This window comes from Malurus melanocephalus, unplaced genomic scaffold, assembly GCF_030028575.1.
Source record: "Malurus melanocephalus ecotype Western Australia unplaced genomic scaffold, MMel_1.1 scaffold_8, whole genome shotgun sequence".
NCBI lineage: Eukaryota > Metazoa > Chordata > Aves > Passeriformes > Maluridae > Malurus > Malurus melanocephalus.
In genome coordinates this window covers 1,000,011-1,026,967 of record NW_026623240.1, presented here as the reverse complement: position 1 = coordinate 1,026,967, position 26,957 = coordinate 1,000,011, and the positions used below count along the sequence as shown (strand labels likewise).

General features: G+C 40.4%; 1 long non-coding RNA gene across 1 annotated transcript; it reads left to right on the top strand.

The window, feature by feature from the left end:
- Nucleotides 1-11,057: 11,057 nt before the first annotated feature.
- Nucleotides 11,058-23,589, top strand: LOC130577684 (uncharacterized). Its single transcript, XR_008965795.1, has 5 exons — nucleotides 11,058-11,160; nucleotides 17,597-17,765; nucleotides 18,256-18,353; nucleotides 22,668-22,772; nucleotides 23,515-23,589. It is a non-coding gene; the product is annotated as an uncharacterized LOC130577684 (long non-coding RNA).
- Nucleotides 23,590-26,957: the final 3,368 nt, after the last annotated feature.

Sequence of the window (26,957 nt, the reverse complement as noted above, 5' to 3'; positions counted from 1 at the left end):
TCACCTCCCCCAGGCGCAGGAGAGCCGGGCCACACTGCAGCTGTGGAGGTGATGGAAGAGTTGCTTTTCCTTTTAGCAGCTGTGTTGGTTTCCACGGTKGCAGCCTGGCTTTGTGCAAGCCCACTGCAGGCTGTGCAGCCAGGCTTTGGTGCTGCAGAGCTCGGGGTCTTCAGAAGGGCTCCTGCCCAGCCGTGCCCTCGCTGGGGTATGCGGAAGACGTAGGTTTGGGGCTGGCCATAAGGGATGGAAGGGMTGGGGACTGGGACACCTCTGCCTGCTGGGGAGGAAGGCTGGCCACTGCCAGCTTCCACAGGAGGAGGTTTGTGGTGGGGAAGGAGGTGGGGACAACATCTCTGGGGCCATGGAGGGCTCTTCTTCCTGAGGAAACACAGAAAGCTGAAAGATGCTCCACCTGTCCTCTACCCCTCCAATATTCTGCTCTGTGCCCTCTAGATGTGAGGAAGAAAATGTGATTAAAAAGGTAAAATGCTTTTATTTGTGAAATATTAGCTTTGTGTAATATGTATTCAAAAGCAGATACTCATTTAAAGGTTATATTTAATATAGCTCTGCTCCAGTTTTTCTTTTTTATTATTTTCTTATACATCTTTTCACTTTCTGAGGCAATGCTCCAGTGACTACTGCAATATAATAGCTGCTTTCTCTCTCAGTACACAATTTGACAGCATTTATTCTTTCCTTCAGTGAACATAATTACTTCACATATGGAACCTGTGATAGCCTACAGGCATCTGAGAGAAACCAGAATCATACAATCTGTCCCCTTTGTGAGCTTAATTTACATTCACAAGTGTCATTTTAATAGTGCTGGCAACATGTAGGATAAAAATTACAGGTCAGCTGCAGCATGTCACAGGGAACTGTGCTTAAGTCAATAACATGGTATTATTACATTCTGGATAATTTTACAAGGTAGATCTCACAGAAGGAATTTGACCCCTATTTCTTTAGTTTTCTGCCTTTTGGTTTCCTTCATAAGGTAATTCACTTAGAAATGGATGTTGTGAAACTGCAGACATGTTGACAAAGAGGTTAGACTGTWGTAGGCATTTCCAAATCTGAAAGCAACACCTTTCCCTTGCTGTAACTTGTAATTGCACTCAGAATTGCCATGCTCTGGCATGTTTAAAAATTTGCACTGTTAATTCTTGAAATTTGTTTTCCTGGTCCGTGTAATCAAAATACTGAGGGGCATAGCCTTCTGCCTTCTCATTTCGTACAGTTGACAGAAGTTTGAGCTYTCTGCAAGTGATTATTTTTTAACCAGCAAAAGCAGTCTCAGGCTTGGCATTACAGACATTTTGCACAAGAAAAATAGTGTCACAGAGGCATGCTGCATACAGCCCTATGTACAAATCATGATTTAATTTATATGTTTATAAGAACTAAAAAGAATAGCTCATTTTTTATACAGGCATCTATAATATAGMTAAAGGTGCAATAAATAATCTAATAAACATCAGGTGATTTGTTTTAGTGAAAACTTATTTTGGTATAAAGCACTCAATTAAAATATAAAATCAATCTTACCATTACTGATTATTTCTGTTTTTACAAACCCTGTAATTTACTGCATTTTAAGTTTTCAAAGAATTTTAGGGCTTGTAGAGTTTGCCCACAGTGCTATGACATTCAGAAAGTCCATGTATGCACAGGCAAGGCAAATATACCTCCAGATACCCCCCTGCACACCTTCCCATACACATCCCTTCCCTGAACCACACAGCCATTTACTCCTCCTGAAAATTGGATCCCTCTTTTGCTGTAAGCACTTTTACTCGTTCAAGGAACACAAGGGGGAAAAATCTTTCATCGAATGATTCATTTTCATATCTCTCACAGTGCTGGAATTTGAGTGAGTTTTTGTAATTAAAAAAAAAAAAAAGACCAAAAAAAGAAGGTGTTTTCTTCCTCTGAGGATACTACATAGAACATATTTGAATCTGCAATAAAAAGTATGATGAACTAACAGCAAGGAACTGGATGCATAAATACCTAGGTATACTGAAGGTGCCCACTACCTCAATATTAGTAACATGGCTGAGGATGAAGCAAAAATGCATATAAACCCACCCAAAATTGTGATGAAAACCAGGAAAACTACAACTTGAGCACATCACACATTTTTGACAGTGAAGGTAATTAGGCACAGGAAAGGATTCCTTTTGAGACGGATGGGATCTCTATGAAAACTTTGTGTCTTTCTAAGGGATGTTTCCCTCTCAGCTGGTGATCTGATGAGGGAAGTCAGTCAGTTTTGTTTTATTGTCTGTGTTCAAGTCCACCCAGGCCTTAAATGCCTGAAAACCACACAGCCAACCTCTGAAGTCTAATGTCAGCCTTTACTTGGGAAAATAYCTATTTGGAGCACTGGGTATTTTTTTCTTGTGCAAGGAAAGTGTCGATYAGTCTTTTCTTCAGAGTCTGGCTCAGGAAGGTGCATTTCAGATACTCTTTACCCAGCAGGAGGCTCTGGTTTGGTTTCATGCTCTCACATCCTGCAAGGGTGTGGACTGGGAAACAGGAGCTACAAAGGGCAGGCTGGAGGTGTTCATTCCACCTCTGGAGCTTCCCCTCATATCCATCYTGGCATGAAAACTGCTGTCACTGATACACAGGACAGCATATGTGCAAATATAAATGTTTTATGTGCCTGATGGCCTGTTGAACAAACTCTTTTTACCGGTGGCATATTTGAAACATGACGATTTTCATTCCGCGTGAGGATCTTGTCTGAGCCACAGTTCAGTTGTGGGAAGGTCCCATTAATTCCACTGAAGATGTGTTGAAGTGTCTGTTTGTCTCTCCTCAGCTTTTGTCTWCTCTCTTGGCTGATATTAAGTTTATTACTTCCTTGATTAATGGTTGCGATATCTGKTTTTTCTATTTTAGAGAAAGAAAAATAAAAGAAGGACAAAAAATGTTTACAGGGGAGACTTTGCAAACAGGAGCAAGCTGGGTGCAAGACCCTGCCTGTGAACAGGGATTACTTCTGTTTCTGAAAAGGTAAGGGACACGATCAGGTTTTTAGCCTGACATCCTCTTTTCACCAGTAAAACACAATTGTGCTGATAACTTTAGTGAGAAGATGCTGAACATGCAGTAGGTGAATTCTGTTTTGGGCCTAGAACTTGAGCCTTTGAGCTCTCTCTTTCTGTCATCTTGTCATATTGGGCTCTTTGGAGCCTCTCTCCACCACCTCCTGTGGAGCAGAGGTTTATTGGTGAGAAAGCTTATTTTAAGAGTTATTAAGAAGGTTTCATCAACCTTATTTGGAAAAAGGTTTTGTGTTTCAAAGCAATGGCTCTGAACAAAAGTGAAGTCTTTGCGGGTTGGTTTCAGGGAAGCTGCCAGGCAGCTGGGAGGTGATAGCTTGTAGTCACACCTGGTGGCCCGTGGACATAATCAGTTGGTTTTGCTTTGCAAAGTAAAGTTACAAATTGCTGTGGTGAGATTGCCCAAAATGGAGTTTGTCCCATATTAGGGAGGAGCTCTGTGCTTGGCTGGGATGTCAGTGCTTGGCTGTGCTTGCCTGGTGCACCTGGGGCTCCCTGTGTGTGCTGCAGGCAGCACAGTGCCCCAGTCAGCCCCTCTGCCCCGGTGTGCAGCATCAGCACAATGTAGGAGCCTGGATTAGTGCAGGCAGTCTTTCATGTTGTATTTCCTGAGTGATGTGAAGGAACAAATCTACAGATTGTGTGTGTGCTGTTTCAATTTAGCACTTAGAGGATGAAGCTGAACAGAGTCTGTGGTTAATATGAATTTTAAAAAGATAATGAGGTTTTTTTTTCTCCCAAGCTGGCATACAATCTTATTTTCTTTACTCCACCTCCTCCAAAAAAGCCCCCTACCAAGCTCTTGTCTACGATTTGTTCATAAATACAATATCAAACACCTCCTCTGTGCCTCTGATGTATGCTCAAATCCGTGTGCCACTGTGTTGATTCATCTGGAGGATGCCCGGCGTGTGAGTGGTTTGGCACAGTATGGTACAGGAGAGGAATCTGATAGTGAGAAAGGCAGAGGCAATGGCATAATTATGAAGGATTTCTTCCCCTCATACTGCTTCTTGTTATTTATTCTTCTCTCCATGTTTCCCCTGGTTATTTCTCTTCCTGAAATGAAAATAACCTGGCAAGAAAACAATGTTTCCACTCCCATCATTTTTAGGCAAGGAGCACCAGGCATGTTTTTTTTTAGCGTTGCTAACTGACGGATGATTATTCACCAATATTTTTTGTTGAAGCAAGCAGGCTTGTTAACTGTGGTGACATTTTTAGTGATGCTATGATATCCCAGTGTCATTGTTGCTTGATTTATCAGTGTCTAAAGGATTATTTTGTTGAAAAACTTACCATGGATCTCGTGTTTAAGGCTGACTTTATATGCGTATGACTWCAAGTGTGTGAATTTGTATGAAAATAAGGGACAGAACTGTTAAGAYGCTTCTTCTGTTTTGGGCTTTTGGCTCTGTGTCATAAAATACAAACTGGAGCCTTGAATTTCCATGCTTTAAAATGGCATACTTAAAACGAGAGATACTGTAATTGAGATMAGCTCAGCCACAGCCATCCTACAGTTTGCATTTATTTACTCCCCTTCCTCTCCATATTCCTGACTCACCTTGTCTTATTCCTATTCTTCTACAGGACTGTTGCAACCTCTGCCTCCCCACCCACCCCCTCCAGCTACAGACACGGCCATCCTTGCCCTTCCCACCTTTTTCACCAGCTGCCCAGGCACACTTTGATCTGCTGAGCCTCTGGCTCTTGCACATGGCTGCCCTGGCTCTTTGAAGGGTTACAGCCAGTGTGGCTGGAGGAGTGGCCTGGCATCATGGTGGGGAGTCTGTGGGGTCACCCTGACTGGGATGAGGGCAAGTAGGGATCCCATTCCCTTGAATGGAGAACACTTGGTSAGAAATCCTCTGGAGCAAAGCATTGCTGAAGGGTTGGGATAAGAAGCCTGGGAGCACTTCCCTGCTCCAAGCCTTCCTTGCACAGCAATGCAAGGGGTGTCTGCAGGGCAGCTCTGTGCAGCTCTGGCAGCTGCAGGCTGGAGCAGTGGGTGTCTGCTTGGAGATGCAGCAGCCACAGACTGTTTGAAAAAAACCACAAAAGTTCAAAACTGAAAAGAAGTGGCCTTGATGCTTTCTAAACTTAGCGAAAGCAAATGTGCTTAGATTTCCTGGGAAAAAGACGCTGTTGGAAATTCTGTGTAAGTGTAAATATATGAAAGCCAAAGGAGGTAAAGTTTTTTCCTGATTAGGATAATTAGAAAGAAATGCAGTCTGTAAAATGAATGCCAGACACAGAGCACCGCAGCTCCTTTGCTATAGAAGSAGCAGATTTGTTCATGGAGGGATGTGTCCTGTTCTTTTTTCTCCTCCAGCACCCAGGTTGCCCTGCCTGGATGAAACCTCTGCACCCCAGGCTGTGTAATCCAGCTTGGGCTGGCCCAGCCAGTATGGTATTTCCCTTTCTTTTTCCTCTACTTCCCCACTCCTAATTTTAAAGTGACAAAAGCATGTGGTTCTATCAGTCTTACAGTGGCTCAGCTTACCCATCATCTCCAGTTCCCCCAAAACTCTCTGGGAAATTCAGGTGCTTTCAGCTTTCTAAATCAGGTCCATGGGGTTTGCCACATTAAATCCAGACCACAAGGTTAAAGTTACACAGATGGAAGGGACAAAGCACCCTTTTCTGGGTAGGCCCTCAAAATCAGATCAGCTGTCAAAAAATTGTTTTGTCCTGAAGAGAGAGGTGGCAAAAAGGGAAGGCAGAGCACATTTTAGGGCCGCTTGGGAGCCCTTTATGTGGGTTCTGGCCATTTAGTCTTCAATAAAACATGAATGCTTACCATAGCAACCACATCAACCCCCTTCCAGAGAGCCACTGCCTGAATAAAGATGGGGATTCACTGAACAAAGTCTAACAAACACATGTAGACCATTTTCAGTGCTGTACAAGAAAACAATCTCACTTGAGGAAGCAGACATGWTTTCCCTGGAAGCATGTAAGAGTTAATGCAATTTGCTGCTGGCTTTCCCTGCCTCTGCTCCGTGCTTGCTCCTGGGAATTGGTGTTGTTTGGGGGGGACAGGGAGGGACAGCAATGGTGAAGGGGTGGGCAACCCCCATGGCCCTGCTGCCTGCACTGCTGGCAGAGCTCACTGCCCAGAATGTTTTGGATCCTTGCCCCTGAAAGCTTCTCCCAAACTCTGCACATGCACACTGAGTCACTGTTTGCCTGAAATCTTATGGCTGGTAGGTGTTTTCCTGAAATACACCCTTTTGCTTTAATACCTGCTAAATCTTACAGAAAGATGCAAACCATTTTGTAACATTTCTTTGTCTCAGAAAGTCTCAGGGATGTTGAACAAACTCTTCTGTGGCTTTTTATTCCTGTGTCCCAAGAGCAGACTGGGGTCCCTCCTGGTAAGCAGGTTTGGATATAAAATACTACTAGATCAACCTCCTCGAAAGAGGATGCTTTGATTTGTAAATCTGGAAAGAAAATGTTTATCTGGGCAGTATTAGATTAGTCACAGATTAATTACAATTGTCAAGTATTATTCATCTGTAATAAGAGGGAATTCTTCTCTCAAGATTCATAGCAAAATAACATTATTTTTCAAATAGAAGTAATTTAAATGGAAGTAAGACCTTCTAATACCACCATCTGTACAAGTAAATTACTTTCATAGTAATTAAATATGCATAGCTGGGCTGTGTACTGTACTGATGAAGCAAGTTTTATGGAAGCAATATGCTTAAAAATCCCTTAGGTATTAAAGATGAAGAACCCATGGCATTTTGCATTCATATAACCATGAATAAGAAAAAATATTTTTTCTGCTGCATAATTTTKGGGAATATATTTTTATTAACTTTTCCAGGTTAATTAATATTTTTGCCAAATAGCAAATACGATCATCATATTTATTAGTCTGACATTTCACAGGGACTTAAAGCTCTGTAAGAAGTTGCAGCATTGTATGTGTGTGAATTTATGATTGTGACACAGTCACTCATCTTCTGCAGATTCCCAGGAAGCAGAGCAGTGCAGTGAAACCGAAATCATTATGTTGACTGAATTCATTACTGCTGGACTCGTCCCTCCATGAAATAGCACTGCTCAGCCAATTGGGATTCATGGTCACAACCCTTCATGGGATCATCAGGGTTTATAGTCCATAACAAATACAAATACAGACAGGAACAATAACAGTCCGATACATCTGATCTATTACCCCACCTYGTGAGGCTCTGTCGCGAGTACCAGAACAGCGACAGGCCACGTGCTCTCTGTGGTGCAGATGGGTGGCACAGTTGGGTAGGAAGGAGAGGCCATGTCACAGAGCACAGCACTGACAGCATGGTCTTCAGTCACTGAAACCCTTCTTTGTGCTTGCAACACATTGTTCATGACTTGTGTAAAGCGCAGGTGTGTAGGGGGGCGTTGGACGTTTGCAGGAAGCGTCTGAACACTGCAGAAATGCTTGGCTAAAGAAATACCTGAAGTCAGTTCTGTGGAGCACTTGAGGAGAAGTCTGAAACCCCAGCAGGTCAGCCCTTTCAAAGGAGCAAATACAGCAATCTACATACTACCAAAATACAAGAGCAAATTCAAGCATAAAGACACACAGTYGGCACAGTCTCTGTGAGTCAGCTGCAGCAAGCTGCATGTGACTGATCCTTAGGTATTTTATGTGAAAGTAACATTGCTTATGAAACATGCAGAGGTTTCTTGTCATCAAGAGATTTAGTCTACCTGCAGCCCTTTCAGTTACCTCCTCTGATTAATTGCAGGAGGCTGGCAGCAAATGGAGGGCAATAGCTCAATTCTTTCTGCACCCCAAATGTAAAATAAGAAATGGTGGCCTGAAACACAGAAATGAAATGATSAGAGCTTCATTTCTCTACTCTAAGCCTTGTGCTAATACGTGTGAACCAGCATGTTGGGCCAACCCTTTGGGGCCTGTTTTTGTGTGTTTTAGATCATACTTTGTGATAGATGGAGGTGAATGTTTATGTAGCGAAGAGAAGAACCATTAGAAATGTGTGACAATTGACAACCAGGGAGGTATKGAAGTTTGAATGGTGCAATTTCTGACCTTGTGTAAGGCAGTAGTTTGGTGACAGGTTCAGCTGCATCCAGCCTAATCGTGCACATATATTATTCTGGAGGTAGCCTGCGTGAGTTATCTTAAATTCTCTTTGTGTCTTTTCACTTTGTTCTGTCCTGAACCCCAGTTCATWCCCAGTCTGCAAACCCCAGCATCTGCACATGCTCAGCTTCCAGTAGTTCAYTTTCTGGAGCTGCCACTGGAAGACTGAACACTTTTTTTAGCAGATTTTCTGTGAGGGTTGAGGTTCGAAAGAGAACAAAAGTGGGAATTTGGGTGTGGACGTGCTGGGTGAGTCCTTGATGAAGAGGCTTTGGCAGGCTCTGTCGGATGGCTTCCCTCAGGGCTGCAAATGAAACGCTTGTATAGCACTCCTGGAGAGACCTGATTTTCAGCTCAAGGTTTGACCTGTATAGACAATATATACATAATGCTTATTGMTTTTGGGCAGCAAATTGCCTTTGGGAATTTAGGAATTCGAGCAACAACACAGGGGCATGTGCAAAAGAAACTCTGCATAGTCAAAACAAAACAGCTGAAATGTGACTCGGTTCAGCTTCTGAGTGTTTGTGGCCACTTTACCATGTCTAAGTCCATGTTTTTGCTAGAACATACTTAGACTAGCATTATTAGCGTAATGTAGCACAATTCCCAATAATTTGAAATGGATCTTCCATGTGTTTGAAAATGCCTAGGTAGGATAAGGACACTAAAATCCTCTTTTCTTCCCGTGTAACAGTGTCTTGTGCTCAGGATGTCTTCAATCCTCACAGAGGCTGGAGCATTATTTTCCATACCCTTTTCCCCCCATTTAGCTTCTAGTTACTTAGAAAAAATTGAGAGAAGTTTTTTACTTGCCATGCTTTTAAAGCTTTAAAAGCTTTTTCTGAAAAGGTACCTATTTTCTTATCACTTTTTTTTTCTTTCTCTAGAAAAAGGCTTAATTTGAAGTTCTTTTTTGGCAGCTGTATTTCACTGTGATACATTATGTCAGGGCACATCAGTCACATGAAGATTTATAGAAAAAAACATACTCTTTTTAGATGTCCCTCTCTGCAGTCCTCTTCAAAACATGGTGTTTTTTTCAAGAAACGCAACGATCAACAGTGTTATGATTTTTGAAACATCGTGGGAGTAATGGCTTTATCTTGATGAATTATATAAATATTATTTAATAAAGGAATATASAATTTAATGTGGTGAACTTAGTAACTCTAAAAAAGAAATTGACCGTTTTCGCCTTTTACTGATGTTTACTTTTCAGTGTTGAGCAAGGGCTTTTCTTTGTAACCAAAATTATCCTATGCTGTTCCTTATTTTACCATTAAATGAGGTACATTCTGAATTCAGATGAAAATGAGGTACCTTGATGAAAGTGGGCTTCAGGTGTCACACACTAAGCATTGTACATTTCTCTTTGCTCTGATCCTCCAGCACACATAAGATTTCACCTCTTCACCTTTGAACAAGATTGCACTAACTTTGATCTTTTCAATTTTGTTCGACTCCAGGGAAGGAGCAGCTACTTGAAACATGTTATCATTTAGACTTTCAGAGGTTCTTTAAAAAAAAAAAAAAAAAAAAAAAAAGAAAAAAGAGGTAAAAGAAAAAAAAACTTGAAAGCATGAACTAAAAGCTGTAGATTTTTATCTTGAGCATCAGCTTTTGTAGCTAGTGCCTAATGATTTAATATCAAAAACAGTCCACATAGAACAAAACAAAAGATAGATTTTAAAAGCACACAGAATTATTAAATACCAATTTCATTTTAGGTAAGCATTTTTCTGCAGTAGTGATGTGGGTGTCCTTTCCCAGGTCAAAGCATAAGCTTTGTGTTCTTGCTCCTTTGCTTATGGCCTAAACCTATTATTTGAGCCTCTGTACTTTTGTGATATTAATTCATGATGCTGACAGTTAATCTATTTTTATAACTGTTATTATCTGACCACAATAAAAAATAGGTTCTTCATTTTCTCTTTAAGTCTGAGACCATGTGACRGCAGGGGAGCAAAGTTAAAAGTACGATATTTTCAAGATCTTACATGGTTTAGCGATATTCTTAAAATTATTATCACAAGATGCCAGTGTGTTAGTTATTTTGCTAATATTTCAGTATGATTTGGTTTGGTTTGGATTTTGGTTTTGGAGGGTTTTTGGTTTTTTGTTTTTTTGTGGTTTTTTTTTTTTTTTTTTTTTTTACAAGACAGATTTTCACCCAAATACTTAAGAATTTTAAATCACAGAGCACTACCAGGGCTCTACCAGCCCCAGTGTGGCTCTAAAGTCCAAGGAAGTTCAATCAAAATTCTTAATGTTTACTAAAAGTATACGTTTTTTCCCATTGGCTCCTTTTTATTCCTGCCTGGTTCACTCAGATGTGCATTTTTTCATCCCGGCCTTCTCTGCTGAGACTGCAGTTGTTTAGGGAGGCTCATGATAAGTAGCTCTTTGTGTCCATCCTCTTGCTTTATTTTGAGATTTGCTTTGCACAACAGTACAAATGGGGACAGTTTCCCCCTTCTTGGATGTGATGTTTATTGAATTCATTTCCATTAACAAGCTGTTGGAAGCAAGTTAATGCCACATTAATTTACTCTTACGTCTGATTTTTCCTGACTATTCCAAGGGTTGCTTAGACAACAGATCATCTCCTAAATAGTATCTCATAAAATGTCTAAAGTTTCCTCCCCTCAAAAGTGGAATTTTGATTAATAATTAAAAGGAATAATATATATCCCACTAAAACATTAACAACAAAAGAAATAAAGAAGATGTTAGTATACAGAAATTACTGGCAGAGCTAATCTCTGCAGGGATTCTTGAGATAGTTACTTACAGGGACCAAGTAATATGTTACTATTCATCAGCTGTTTGTCCACTTTTCTTTTTCTTTGCAGTTTTCTAGGTGTCAGACAATCCTGGAACCAGGAACTTCAACTGACGTTTCATCCTCTCATTTCCCTGAAAATTTTAGTTGCACATTGAAGTTACTGGACGCGTGTTCTGTTCAAGGTATTTGCYTACACACTCCTCCTTAAGGGCCTTTGATCTACTGTGAACTGAAGGTTCACAGAGACTTTAGTTTGTTACTTTTCATAACTCCTTTTGGCCTGATTTTTTGAGGTTAATCAGATAAGTTATTTTGAGATGTACTTGATTTTCTAGCCTTGCCTTATGCAGGTGAGCCCTGCTTCTAAGCAGCTTCTATAGTAGCCAATGAATGCCTTATGTCACCAACTGAGTGCCACCTACTCAAACATCTCTGTGGGAGGGTTGTGATAAAGCCATATGGAATCTTTGCTGATACAGGACATTGGCAGGTGTAGCAGAAAACTTCAGGTTCTCTAATGACATTGGGGTTAGTGCCAGCATAAAATCAAAGTGGAAACGTCCTTAAACCAGAAGTACTGAAAGAGATTACTCACTKCCAGTTCTGGGGAGAAAATATGACCCCCTGTGAGAGCTGATCCTTTTAGTGTTGCCCAGGTACACAGTCCTGCRGTGTGTGCTCAGACATTATCTGTGAGTGAGACACAGGCTATTGCTTGCAGACTTCAGGGCCAAGAAAATCTGCTCATATGCCAATGTCTGCTGGCTGTAGTTCCAGGCTCTCTCAGTGTCACAGGAGCAAACTCTCTGTGGTTTCCTTCTGCAGACAGTTTGCYGCTGCCAGGAAGCACCCCCAGGAAGCAGTGACATTTCCAAACCATTCAAACAATTAGCAAAGGTGACAAATTCATAGATTTGTGGGGGTTTGAGGTAGGTGCTCCCCTTCAGGTTTAATGAYGTCATTCTACTCCACTTAAATGTTTCCATTTTCCTAATTTTTCCAAGAGAAAGAGCAAATCCAAAGTTTCAGTCTGAAAATCTAACATTTCTCATTGCAGAACAACACWTTTTTTTTTTAAATAATGCATTATAATTTTAATTTTCCTCAGTATATGCAAAACAATATGATTGCAGTATATAGGAAAATACCTATCTTAAAGAAGCTATTGTCTAGATAGATTTTCCTTAAAGAAATTATTGTCTAGGTAGATTTTCTTTGAGAGTAGTTGGTAGTTAAAAGCTGTCCTTATTGCACTGAGGAAGTAAAATCCACACTTGTTAGGCTCTTATTTCATCCTCTTTCCTACAGTCTCACCTTTTTGGCCCTGCTAACTTTCATGTCCATAATGAACTCCATTTAGCTTCCCTGCAGCAGGACCTTGTCTTTGTTAATCACTGACCCAGCGGCATGAAGCTGCATGGGAGAGCAGGTTATTTTTTTTTTTTTTCTGGATTTTCTCTACTTCCTTCAGCAGTTGTAACTTCTAAGAAACTGCAGAACAAACATGTATAAAAGATCAGGAAGACAGCCTGAAAAAATAATGTTTTAAAGATGCCTCATTGTACTCAGTTCTCCCGTAGCTGCCAGCTACAGACTGATGGCTGAAATCTTAGAAGGAGTTAATGAGATTAGATCTTTGGCAACTGATTGCTTAATGCTGTCTTCTCATTCAGTGGTGTCATGTTTGGGGTTTTTTTCTTTTTTCCTTTCTTCAGTAACCATATATAAACTTGTCATGGAGATCAGCTCAGACCTCATGGCAGAAATCTCATGTAAAACAACTGGAAATTACTTCACCTTGGCTCAAGCCACAGCGTAACAGATACCTTCTCCTTCTCCAGCCTTGCTATGAGTCAAAGGCATTTTCTGGGCTGTTACTTTCCTGAGCTGAATGACCTTGAGCCTCTTCCTGTTGCCCCRTCTTTGCTTGGCTCAGCATGTGCATCCCTTGCTCTTTGTAAATAYGCCTGCATGCTTGCCTTTGCCGTGTTCCTTTTTCTGCACAGCTGAAAGTATTGGTCCTTTGTCAGCCATTGAGGCTCCCATATATTAGTTCATAAATGCCCATAGCAATTTCCCATGATGTTGATAGTGAGGATTTTTTCACCTTATTAAAAGAATGTTGGTATGGTCAAATGCCTAGTACACGGCTACTAGTGTGTTTCTTTTCTGCCTGTGCTTGCAGAGCGAGGGAAAATTAGGTGAAAAAGTGGAGTAGTAGCATTTTATACTTGTTTTGCTGGGATGTAAATTTCCAGATTTGTGAAGCGGGGGAGAATCAGCCCACTGTGACTCACAGCACAAATACAGAGCAGTCGGAAGAGCCCAGCTTGGGTTGTGTGTATCCTTACTAACAGGGAAAGCTGAAATGCTAATTGACATTGCAATCTGCTTCAGGTCAGGTAAAGGTCATCAGACCCCTGGAAATGCGTAACCCTTCCCGTGGAAGCTTTGAGAGATTCCCAAGGAATCTCTGTATGTTATGTGGAGAATCTCTGCAGGAAGCAGAGCTGGCAGAGTGGTGGTGGAGAGGCGTGGGGATGGCAGAGTSGTGTCGGAGGGATGGTGGGACTGGGCAGAGTCATCCCCCTTTGTGCTTTTTTTCCATGTTAAGCACCTTATAAATGCTCCTGTGAAACAAAGCTGTCACTCTTTGCTACCAGTCATCTCCCAGATCTTCAGCCTCCTTGTAAAAGGCTGCATCAGCCATTCCCAGTGCTGAACCCTAGGACAGAGTCGAGCTCAAGCTGCAGGTGTGAGATGGGGCAGGCACAGCACTGRGCACTGTGCAGCTTCAGATGATGTGGTGAGCCCAGTCCATCCATTCAGCAAGGTAACCCAGCACATACATCAGCTAAAAACACACCTTGCTGAAATCTAGGGGTATCTGTGGGTGCACATACATGGGCAGGCTCAAGTGCTCTGCCAGGTCGAGGCCAGGATGTTCAGCACTGTGCAGCGTTAGCCCTTGCAGATGTCTCCAAACATAAAATGGAAAGAAAGTGACAGTCCCAGTTACATGGAACACAGCCTAGCTTTTAAAAGGCTACTTTTGATGATTARGTATTTTGTGTACTGTGGCAAGATGTGAATTACAAAACCTCTAATAATAATGTAGTTCAGTCAGGGTGGCCTTGAAATGAGACCCCAAGCAGAGAGGTTGCACTGTATAATGATAGCACAGTGCCATTTGTTTCAACACATTTAGCACTTCAGAATGGGATTTTTTTCTGTTAAACACCAGATGTTCTAGTGACCCGAGTGCTGACTTTAAAAGAATACACAATAGAATAGTGTGTCAAGGTCAATGGCACAAATTAATCTGTATTATCATGCTGTCATATTATACCGTATGGCCCATATGAGAAAGATCTATGGCTAGTGCCCTCCTTACATGTAACTGTATGAGGTGTTGCAGTACACAGATTTTGAGTTTCCCAAGCCCTCAAGCCCCCCTGAAACAAATCTGATTCTTGYTTTGATAGTTTAAATTGTAAATGTAACGTTCTTACAGTGGGTGAGGGCTGTGTGGGTATGTGACTGTAATCTCACAAAACCAGAGACACAGGCAGCAGCACAGTGAGAATTATGTCTGTTAATTGTAAATCTTCAAAATAATAATCTAGGTAGCTTGGTTGTCTGCATTTTTCCTTTGAATCAAAGATGTGATAAGGCACAAATGAATAATTGTTTACAAACATTTAAAATAATTTATCTGCAAGAGATCCTTTTGTCTCTGTGAGTACCCCATATCCCTTCTCTTCCCTGCCCTGTGACTCCTAAGCTATTGCTGCAAGATGGCAGGATGTCAATGCCCCCCAAATTGAACCTGTGATTTGTTTTTCTTTGATTTATGGGCTTGTAGTCAATAAACTTTATAAAGGAAAGTATCAGACTGAGCAATCAATCAAAGATAAGCAGATTCTTGTCCTTTAAAAGCATTTCACCCCAGTAAGCAAGGGCCTCATTCATCTTTTACAACCACTCTTGCAGCTTTCAGCTGAGAAAGGACTCRCTGCTGACTACATTCCCTTCTGCTGAAAACTCCCCTGTTCTGAGCTGAGATTTTTAAAATTCATTGCAGCAGTACATTTCCTTCCCACGTTATTTGCTATCTCTGAAAGGGCATATTGTTTGCATGTTGTTATTAAAGGTAAATCTCCTTGCTGTGTAGAGAAGAAAAGGCTTGTGTTTTAAAGTGTCAGAGCCATGGACTGTTGTTTTACAGAAACAGTGTTCATTTTCTTTGTTATTTTACAAAACAAAACATAAAAAAGGGTTCCCATTTGTTTTTTTAGTAGTATCTGAATTTCCTTTTGAGTAAGGCAAATGTTATCCTGCATGTTTTGCTTCTCTGAAGCACAGATGGTGTGCATATGCAGATTGGTGATTTTTTAATCAAAACAGTGACACTTGGGAATATATGTAAGTATTGTAATAATGCATTAGTCAGGAGTGATGTTGTAACACACTGAGATCATACACATAAATCTAAGACACCATGTCTAGACACCCCAGGGAAGATGGCATGCCATGGGTTAGAGCAAGCATTAAGGAAGTGCAATATTTCAAATATGATGGGAAAATAATGCAATTTGCAGACTTTAATAAAACCATTGGGGAATTAATTTCACTAAGGATACACTCTCTCCCAAAACATCTACGTTTCTACATTTGCTTCATAGATAATCAGAAGGTGAGACACTGTACCTGCTATCTCAGGCATGAGCACAGTACGATATCTATGAATTGTGTCTATGTTTAATATGCTGAATATGAAAATAATCCCTTTATAGTGCTTTAGTAGTACAAAACTGCATTATGCAAACAATGCACAGACARCATGAACCTTGGAGATTCAGAATTTGAAGAGCTTATAAATTAATCTCATAAGTGTTGRTTTGGGCATGCTCAGGGAGTGCGCTCAGCTGTAAAACTTGACYGACCTAACCCTCCCAGTTTTAATTATTAGCTTTTTGATTATCAAATATTAAATGAAGATGTGCAATTTATGACTTTTGCATGTGTCATTCTCCTTTCTCTGAAAAGGTTTTTTWAWTWTTTTTTTTTCAAAGAATCTTTGGCTGCTTTTTGTTATTTGTTGTCTTGTATAGCTCTTGGCATATAATTTTAATCAGCCAACCGCCTTTTAAATTTTTGCCAGCTGATAACTACTCACAAGCAACTTGCAGTACTATGCCAGGAATGTTGTGATAAAAATGTCAATTTAAACCTGGCCAAGGATGACAATCATAACTATTTCCAAGTGAGAAACTTGAACAGAATACATAACACAATAGCACTTTTTACTTTCTGCCAGTGCAATACGTGCRGGAGCTCAAGGGTTCCCGTAATGATAACCTTTGCAGTCAAAACCCCACTTAGAAGTTGGCTGCATTGGTAGCTGCATCAACCTCATCATCTCTTGTCATCTGAACGGCTGATAGTGGAAAATCTTCAATACAACTAAATGTTTTCAATTAAAATGTCATCAACTCGAATGCTGGCTGTTATAGAAGCTAGTAAATGAGGGAGCTCAGATTTTGCCAGTCGTGACAATGGCTTATATCCTGACACACTGAACTTTGTTTCAGAAAATTAAGTTCATATTAGCATGGAGTAAATCCAAATAATTCAGTGTTTGACCTCCCCTCATCTGTCTTTTCCTCCCTGGGCTATAATGAAACTGTTCCAGAATCATGTATTAGGACAATAATCCAGTGAAGATACTTTGATACGTTTTTTATACTTTTTTGATATCTTCTTTGATACTTTTTTGAAATCAAAACCTGGAATGTGATGGGTTGAGACATAAATGATACTTTGAAATTCTCAAGAGCTTTCTTGGAAGTAAGTTCACAGGTCTGGGAACTGCATGGAGTGGTAGCAGTGTTGTGAAGCCTCTCTGCACACAGCTCACCTCCTCCTTCAGAAAATTGTAAACCACCACTTATATTTAGCTCTTCCCATTTCAAAGTTAGATTTTATCTTCTTGGATGTTCAGGAAATGTGAATGGGCCTCYAGGCTTGTGCAGGGGTAGAAATACTTCTGCAAAATAATAATAAGGAGCAGCTTTCATGAGTCTCCATGGAGATTTCTTCCCACTGAGCATCTTCCAAGGTCTTTGCCATAGTCTGGGCAGAATATCTCTGGCTTTAGGAAAATCTTGTTGCCCTCTGCCTCTTGCCATCTAGCTGGTGCTACACAGCTATTATTAGGGTGTAATACATTGAACATATATTCATTTGTACAGTCCTCATTTGTCTTTCTCTTTCCTTCATATTTTCTTACTGTGGAACTTGATCTTAGTTGAATTTCTGCTGTGTTTCCACCAGCACTTCATCTGTGCATCCTTCATATGACAGTATTACCTCCTTCATTTTTCATAATACAGTATTATCCAATGTCTACCCACTTTCAACAGTATCACATAAAAATGCACTAATGTTTTTATTTCAAGATGGTTTTGCTAATATCWGTTCTTGTGAGTGAAATGTATTACAGTCAGGCTCAATAAATATAATCCTCACTGTTTACTGGAATAAAAACCAAATCCTGGATTCTTCTATTCTGTGGAAGCTACTGCAGTTTACATTTTAGCATTTTCTCCCTATTAGGTGGCTCTTTGCTCTATGTCTTRGTACATATGAAGAGGTCCCATGCAGCAGCTCTGGGTCACATACATTTTTGTTTCTAACTCCTGTCTGCCTCCCATGATCTCTGCTCTTCAGCAGCACACTTGCACTGCTCCTCCTCCTCGTGGAGATCCACAGCACAGAGAATGAGGTGAGGAAGGTGGGCTTACCTTCTCTCCTGGTTGCGTATCTGTGTGTGCTTTGGATCAAAACATCCTACASATCTAATTCTCTGGCTCTGGGGGTGTAAATGATGGCACTGTCGTTAGCCTGGGCTCAGCAGAGGGTTGGCCATGGGATGGGGTGTGCTGGGGGTGGGAGGCTCCTGGTGCCTCCCTGCTGAGCCCCTCGGCCCAAAGAGCCTTCACGGGACAGTCAGAGATGGTCCTTATCCCTGGGCACGGAGAGCAACTTGTCATCCTGCAGGAGTATCAGATGCTACACAGACCACTTTAACCTTGCTTAACCTTTCACTGTGCTCTACAGCTAATGAGATGAATGGGAGTTTTATTGGTGTTTCTTGACCTAGATATTTTACATGACAGTTCTGTGTACCTGAGCAGCCTAATGCCTTATGTTTTGTAAATCAATATAACTTTATCTATTTTAAAAAAGCTAGAAATATTTTTTTTCTTTTTTAGGCCGACCATCACATCCTACAAATAATATTGGTTTTGTTTAGCCTGAAAATGATTTGATTTTGAATTGGCTCACCTTGTTAGTCAAATACAGTTCTTGGGTAAGTCTGAGCATGATTCTCATGTATCACAATATTTTATCCCCATGGTGTATGCAAACCCAACGCCAACAAATTGTGAATGGGTTCYCCTGTGCATAAACCACATCTAAGTTTTCAATTTAGGGAAATTTTTCAGACTCTGGGGTTTAATGGACAAACACAAGAAAGCAGTTATAGCAGATTGCACTGCCTCATGTTACCTCAATGCAAATGTTATAGGGCAGTGGTGGTAATGTGTGACATTAGGCAAGCCTTACATAGTGTTATGTGAATTGCACTGGCTCAGCTAAGAAGGAAAACTTGATTTTATATTTACATCTTCAATATGCACTTTTCTTACTTATTATTTTACTTCTGTCCTTCTATCCTTGCCATTCCTCCACTGATTGAAGTACAAATACTCTCAGCACCATTTGCGATGCTCTGAAATGAAGATTTCAAGAAAAGAGAACCAAATACTGGTATTCAAGGTTGGGGTCATTGCTCCATCTGTTGTCAGCTGTGTTTGACACAACCAGTACTATACTGCATGTATGATTAGAAAGGACCAGTACAGGGATGTTTCTTGCAGGTGCTTCAGACACTTCTAAAGGCAYTTTTGAACATAACTCTGACATTTCCTTCCCATATGTTCAAGACTTTTGTACCRATATTTTCTCAGTTTCTATTCTGAAATAAAGTAAATTTCTGTTTACCTACATGTTTGGCRTAAGTAAAACAAATTTTCAAGACCGAGTCCAATGAGACAGTATTTTAAAATGCATTTCTCATTGTCCAAYTCTGTGATATATTCTCATACAAACCTTTGGATTGCATGGTAATTAGATACCCATTTAATCTGTTCACATATAAGACACAAAATCCTGATTCAATTGTCCTCCCCTAGCAAATGTTTGACACTTCAGGTACCAAATAGATTATACAAAAGTTGACTCTGAAAGTACAGAATGAATTCATATACAAATGCAGGTATGGTAGTGATTTTTAGGCTCATTTTTCATGTTCGCATTATATAAATACAACCAAGGAAGTGATTAGTATGTTTCTCTGTTGAACTTCTGAGACATTAGTTTGTGTATTATTACTTGCAACTAGCTTTTCAATTTTACTGTTACTTGCCTTTCTCAGTTATTAAGGACAAAATATCAGATTGATTTAAATTTATGTGGGAAAAAAATAGGAATTTCAAGAAGGTCAGTCTGTGAATTTTTACAGAAACATCAGAGAAGCTAAACAACTGTAACATTTAGTTCCAGAAATTAATATATAATACTGTTTTCCAAAAACATAGCATCATCTCATGGCTTTACAAATGGCTGTGTGAAAAGCACATAAGTCTATTTTGTATAAAAACCAAACAGAAAGTATTAATTTCTGTTTGCCAAGGGGATGCCCATACGAATTTGTGATAGGCGTCTAAATGCGGAGGTAAGTAATAAGCAGGTATTGACTTCTATTGAGATTGGTATCGAGATTTGTTGACCCAAAGAGGTTACAATTGACTGAAGAGTGGGGCAGTAAATCTTGTTATTGAACAAAAAGCTAAAGTCAATATATGTATTATTATAAACATTTTTCTTTTGGAAGAGATAATAAGGGCGGAGTGGTTTAAGACTTTAGATTTATATGGCCATGATAGCATACAGCTTCTTTTATTTAGACAAAGGAGAGAGAATGCCTGGGGGGAGGTTTTGGGTTGGGTTTTTTTTCTTTTTCTTGGTTTTTTTTTTCTTTTTTTTTTTTTAAATTGTTTTTAATATAGCTTCACCAATCATGCCAAAGCAGTAAAGCCTGCATCAACTTTCACATCATAAACCCTTATTCTCATTGTTTTATAACTCAGCTATAAAGGTTATTTTCAGATTGAAATTTGGCCTGCAAGCTCTTTGCCTAAGAATCATTTTTTTCCCCAGAAGGGTGAAAAGAATAAAGATGATCTATTGAACTATTTATTGAATTTTAGAGGAGCACAGAAAATACGTGTTGTGATTTTTATATAATTCAGGTTTTAGATTGTATTCCTTATTGAATATTATTTTCTGCATAAAGCTAGGATTTACTTGATCATAAAGGTGGGGGCTGAAAATGTTCTTTCAGTGCTTTCAAACAATTGCTAATATTAATCCATGCCTTGTAATGTAAACAAGTATGATTTTTATGGTTCTTATATTTTAGTCCACTCGCTCTGGTCAGTACGTTATATTTGAGGCTATTACTTGGAAAAATAAAGAGGAGACAGCACAGAGCAAAACAGAAATCCGTCCATCTGAAGACATTAAGCTTATTAATTAAAATCACATACATCCCATAGTGAGAGTGGCTGAAGAAATTGCTGTTCAACTGCTATTTTGTGACATTTATATCTGTTAGTATCTTGACTGCCAGTAGAAATGATCCTTTAGTAACTCAGAAATCCTCTAACAAAAATAATTTGTTGTTTTCCATTGCCAGAAACCATCTGCCTCCTTCCTTAGTTCACAAGACCCTCTTATGTTTCTCCAGGATTCAGGAACTTGTACTAATTTAGGAGACTCGCTGAATCTCTTTAGCAGCACAGGCTACGATAAATGCATCAGACATATTCTCTGCTCTTTGCACTGGCTTGCTGTGAATTTAAAAACAAACGCCAGCTTGCCCCCCCCTCTCTTGGAGCCATTTGGTGGCCTGGTCTCGGTGCAGAGAGGCTGCCCCAGGCTGGCAGTGGAGCCCTGGCTGTGCTGCAGTGCCCACGCTGTTTGGGGCAGGAGCAAAGCTTCCTTCTGCAGAGGGAGAGAGGAGAAACCATCCCCTCTGAACTGCGGGTCCCACCCTGCTCTGCTGCCTGGGAGGGGCTCTCTGCTGCTGACACTGAGTTCCCTTCTGTGCTCCCACACTGATGGCATCRCTTSCAGMATTCTGAGCTGGGAATTACTGTGCYGTGGCCGATGGCCTGGACCTTTACCCTCCTTGGAGAAGTTCTCCTCCTGTCTCTTTATAATCTCATGGAAATATCATCATGGAAATTATCCGCTCTTCTGTCAGACCTCAGTATGGTGAAAGAGACCTTGAGAAGTGTACCTCCCACAAGAGCAGTATTTCCAAATTCCCTGAAGGAAAAAAAGAGACTTAGTTTGAACTGAATGCCATTTCCTCTCTATTGATGCAGTTTCTGTTCTGGAAATGTATAGGAGGGAAGGATAATTGTCTCATCCTCAGTTTTGCCTCATTGAAAACATGCATGCAGATAAACACTCTAAAACTGTGTGACCCAAAGCCTTAGCTTTCCACAAGGCTGACTTTTGTCATTCAAGAAGCAAAGAGTGAAAACACAGAAAAAACATTCTGCAAACCTTAAACATACCATGGCTACATTTTCCTCTGTAATATGGAGTTATCATTGGTACTTGTGGTGCATCAGTAGGGCATCTGGTGGGGGATGCTGGTGTTTGCAGACAGTGCAGTGGCCTTCCTCCCAAACCTGAATGAGAAGCTCAGCTTGCATTCTTACCCAGTATGGACAAGCAGACTGGGATATATTTGCTTATTTCAGCACAGTGATATAAATTACTGTTTGAGTTTAGCCAGAGAAGGTTGCCATGAAGAAGTTTGGCTTAGAATATCTTGGGCTCCAACTGTAGTCGGCCAAATCTATGGACTCTTAGACTGAGGCTTTTAATTCACTACAAAATAATGTACTTCAGCTTTGTCTAGTACAGTAGATGAAGGAACAGCTTCTTTTCAAAAGCACGCATGTGCCTGGAAGCACTCTAGGTTTTCAGAAACCACAGCATCTGCTGTACTTTGCTCACCTTATTGCAGTTTCTGTCTGTAGATATTGAGGCATTTAAATTAGTTGCCATTTCCAAGCTATTATAAAGGGTATAGATGAAAATCTTCTGTAGCGACAAAGTGCCCACAGATTTATTCAAACCTACTGGAACTTCATTCATTTCTGTTCCCAAGACAGCTTCCAGCCTTCCCCTATGGATATGCATGCTGTTTAATGGCACATGAATTAGCATGGCTGCTGTTGGCACCAACGTGGTAATGGTGGCAGTTGCTGATAAAGCTCATTAGATGGAAATAAAGAATCTCAAGTAAGCTAATGGTGAAAAACATCTGAATTTAGTAGGAGCAAGTCTGTGAACATAAAATGAATCTGTAATATATTGAGCATCAGCATGGTCAGGCTTTGGCTTGTGGCTTCTTGTTGTGAGGAGATTTTTTTAAATTYTGAGTTTATGTAAATTTGTTTTAGAATATCACCTGCTTTTGTTGTGTGAGKGGTCTAAACAACTTTATGTCTGCTGGACTCTCTTTAAAATGTTCTTATAGCAAGTGAATTGTATGCTGGATTTGTGAACTACAAGGGAAAAYCTACTTACGATGACATCCTTTTCCTGAAACCTATGTTGGCCAGCCCTGCTGCTTTTGAATGAGGTACAGCTTTTTTAATATGTGCAATTTAACGACGCTATTGATGGATAATACAGAAATAAATATTCAACGGATAAATATAGGGGTGAATGTCCYATCTGAAAATGACAGCTTCTTTTCCACTTTGCAAATAATGCTTCTGCATTTATTTCCCCATTAGTACACCATTGCCTTCTTTGGTCATACTGAACTGTTTTTTATTTACAAAACAAGGTAAATGGTATCAGAGTAGTGCCATCACGCAGACCTCTAATGTGGTTTTTTTAAGAAATACACTAGGGTGATTTATWTGGTGTTCACAAATACAGATCATGATTGATTTTATCATAATTTGTTCTTTCTGATTTTCCACTGTTCAAAAATTACTGTGTTTAAGCTAGAGATGTGCTGTTCTCACCATTGTTTGCCAGAGTGGGATTAATAGTAGAATAATGTCGAGCCAGACAAACTTAAACTGGTAAAGTTACTTACTTTTTAAAAAAGAGATGGGATTAGTGGGTTATGTGGGTGAAAATCTTTCCAGTATCACAAGCCTTGTAAGCCCAAAGTACGTTTTTATTATAGTCAGTGGGGGATGTTCAAACAATGAGAAGTTGAAAAGCAAGAATATGATTCTAGCTGATTCTTGATCTTGCTGGGGGAGGCTGTGCTTTGATTCCTTTCAGGAAAGCACAGTGCACACCTGTGGTATTATATAAAACATTACATAATTATGAGAATAACACCCTGAATTTTCTCCCTCCAGCTCTGGTGCAGTCCACGTCTAATGAAGAAGCAAGTGTGTGGTGACTTTCATTCAGATGTGTCTTTGTGGCTTAGCTTGCAAGTATGTGAATTTATACATGTTGCCCTTGGCTTTTATTTTCTGGTATTGCTTTTGGTTATTTCAGGGAGAAAGCCTACTAATGTTCCCTTAAAATAAGTTTACTATTCAGGCCAGATTGTTGTCTTTTCTTTCCTGCCACGCTTGCAGCCTAATTGTATTTAATATCACAGTTCAGGGCTTTCCTCTCTCTGCCCTGTGTCACTCAGAGGTATTTAAAAGAGGATTTAAACYAGCTATTTTTTGTACTTAATCCTTGATCCCTTCTGCCCGCCCCCTGCCCAAGCTTGCTCATTCACTGGAAATAGCAACCTATGTCCACATTTTACGGCTCTAGTTTATAGTAATTTTGTCTTATGCCTTTGGAGTATAAATGATTTTTCAATCCAGACATTCAAAATGAAAGTGAAGTTGCCAGTGGAAACGGGTGACTCATTATACAATGAGTGAGTACAAATAAAAAGGTGCCTGAGTATAATAATCAGAAGATATTGACTTTTGTTGAGGTCAGGATCACAATTTATTAACCCAAGAGGTAAATATTGACTGAAACTTTGGGCAGCTTTTTTTTTTTCTCCTTTCTTTATAGCCCAGAGAAGACTGTGGAGGATTTACTAAATAACTCCATCTGCCTGCACAGTAAGATGGAGACTTTTGCATTTTGCCTGCAGTTTTATGCTCGTCTTTTGTTCTGGCTCTCCCAAGGGCAAAACGATTTATAGCATATTTTAGAGGAATATTTAAAATCATGCTAATTGCTGTTTCTTTGTCATTAATTCTGCTCTTGACAAGCCAGAATCTTTCTCCTGAAACAGGTTTTGCTTCTGAGCATTTTTTCAGATGAGCCCAGCCCCAGACAGGCTGTCTGCATTTTCTGTTCTGCCCTGGCCATTGCTCTCGGATGTCTCTGGGACCATTTTGTGTGTGTGTGTCTAAAAACACCGGGGTATTGAAGCAGCCATCAGAAAGATGCCCTTGGGAACGATGACTCCTTGTGCTGCTGACATTCTGTTCACTCTCTAGGAAGGGCTTTACAATCAAATTATTTGCCAGCTGTAGAGACCCATGTTTGGCGAAAATGAGCACCCTGGAACTGCTGCTGTGCTGTCTGACTTGGAAACTCAGGCTTTTCCAGTTTTCTCCATCTCTGACTGCTCCATGCTTCCAAGGGGCTGCAATGTCATCTACATACTCAGAAGCTGAGAAATGTGCCATTGACACAGGGTGATAAGTTCCTTAGCACAACTTCCCTGTACTCTTCTATGACAGTTTGTGTCAAAGGATTTGTTTTGGATTCCTGGGGCAGTTATGAGCCTTTGCAGAGCAGGGTGCTAACTTGCTTTAAATTCAGTCACTTTTTTTTTTTTTTTTTTTTTTTTTTTTTTTTTTTTTTTTTTTTTTTTTTTTTTTTTTTTTTTTTTTTTTTTTTTTTTTTTTTTTTTTTTTTTTTTTTNTTTGTGTGTGTGTGTGTGTGCATCCCTCTTGAGTTTTTTGTTGCTAGTAGTTTATGGGGTGTCTGACACTTGCAGTGGGTCTGGTCCCTGCCTCAGGAACCACATGGGTGCAGATCTCCCACAGGGCTGGCTGGGGACCAAGGGGAGTTGGCTGCCAGGTGCCACCCCACAGCCACTGCATCCCTGCTGCCACACGTGGGCAGCATTTGTAGCCCTTGACCTTGCTGTCTTCCAGTGTAAAAGAGATAGTATAGTGAGAATTAGCGTGACTTTCTACTCTTATGGGCTAATGTCTATATTTGCTTCTTTTCAGTCCTCCCCCTACTCCCTCTCTTTCTCCTTCCCCAGTCTTGTATTTTATTAAATAGTCTGCTGCTTCTTTTTTGGTGTTCTTGTTGCCCATTGTCTTGTAACTTTGCTCCTGTATCCTCCTCAGAGTAAGACTTTTTTATTGTTATTGTTTAGAGTCTGATTTGCATGAGTAATGCCTCAGGATAATCAGGCAGTATTGAATTTTCACACAATTTTAAATATTACAAAATAACTCCAGTGAGCTTTTAGCAGGAGAGGGCTGCTCTGTGAGCATTGGAAAACTGTTCTGAACCTGCTAATAAAATCCATCYGTGAAAAAGGGACTGCAAAGTATTAGTATCAAATTGTTGTATTTGAGAGGAGAGTCTTAAATCAAACTTTTTAATCCATGGATTTTTGTGGATCTGTGGACATCTGCATAGCAAACATAAACCTACTGAAACTAAACCTTTCYTCATTACCTCTGCAGAGCCTTCAGAATGGATCCACAGATTCCTGAACATTAGTGGATCTCAGACTGGAAGCCACAGCCAAAAATCAATTTGATGTTCTGGGAGGTCTGGGAGGATCCTCCCTGCTGAAGTTCAGCTTTGTTGAGCTAAGGAACCTGCCCCAAATGGTGACACAGGCTGATTTAARCAGTGCTTAAATCACTCAGGAGTGTCAGAGACCCCAGTGCTTCTGCTGCATCTTGGAGACTCCAAGTCTGTTCTGCACCCTTCTGTGTCTGCCTTGTGTCTGGTGTAATGCAGCCGGCGTGACCTGTGCACAGACTCCCATTACCTCCACACTGAGGCCCATAAAACACTTCTGGCCTCAGACCATAGTAAAAGGGCCAGAGGAAATGAGTTTAAAAGCCTGAGTACATCTCCCAATGGACGTAACAGTCCACATCACAAAATTTATATACATAATTTGAAATAATTGGCAACTTTAGGAAGCAAAGCAAAGAGCAAAATGGAGCTACTTTAGCTGATTATTTATGATCACCTTTTGTCTCAGATGTTTCTGTAAGGAAAACCTTGTGTATTTGGTAGTTCAAATTGCTAATGCCMGAGTTGAACTGTGCTGTTCTCTGCTCTAAATGAGAATCACACGTTSACTGTCTATTTAACAAGTGCGTTTGCTGTATTTTTAAATTTAAATGATTTGTCTCCCTTYATTTCCCAATGCTTAGGTGAAGACTGCCTCCCCAGACTCTGCTGCCTCTCTGTTGCCCTCTAAGTACTTCATATGAAAGGTCATAGGCTCACAATTCTGACTCCTTGCAAAGTTCAACTGGCTCTCTTTTGTAGGATAAAGCCATTCCCCGTCTCKGTAGCAAGGGAGGTCCCCTGGCAGCAAAACAAATGTGGTTCGTTATGTGTGGCATGAACCTCAGCTGCAGTGGGAGCTCACTCCGGAAAACATGTAATGGTAATGTATCGAGAAYTGCAAGGCGAACCCATCAGCCTCTCTCAAGAAATTTAACTCTGAAATGTTTTATTTTGCCTAGGGAAAGTCTATTTGGGTCTATCATCTGGTTTCCAGGAAGGTCCAGCACTCCCCCCTCCCCTGCTCCTTAGCAGGACGGATGGCATATAAAGAGGTCAAAGAGAC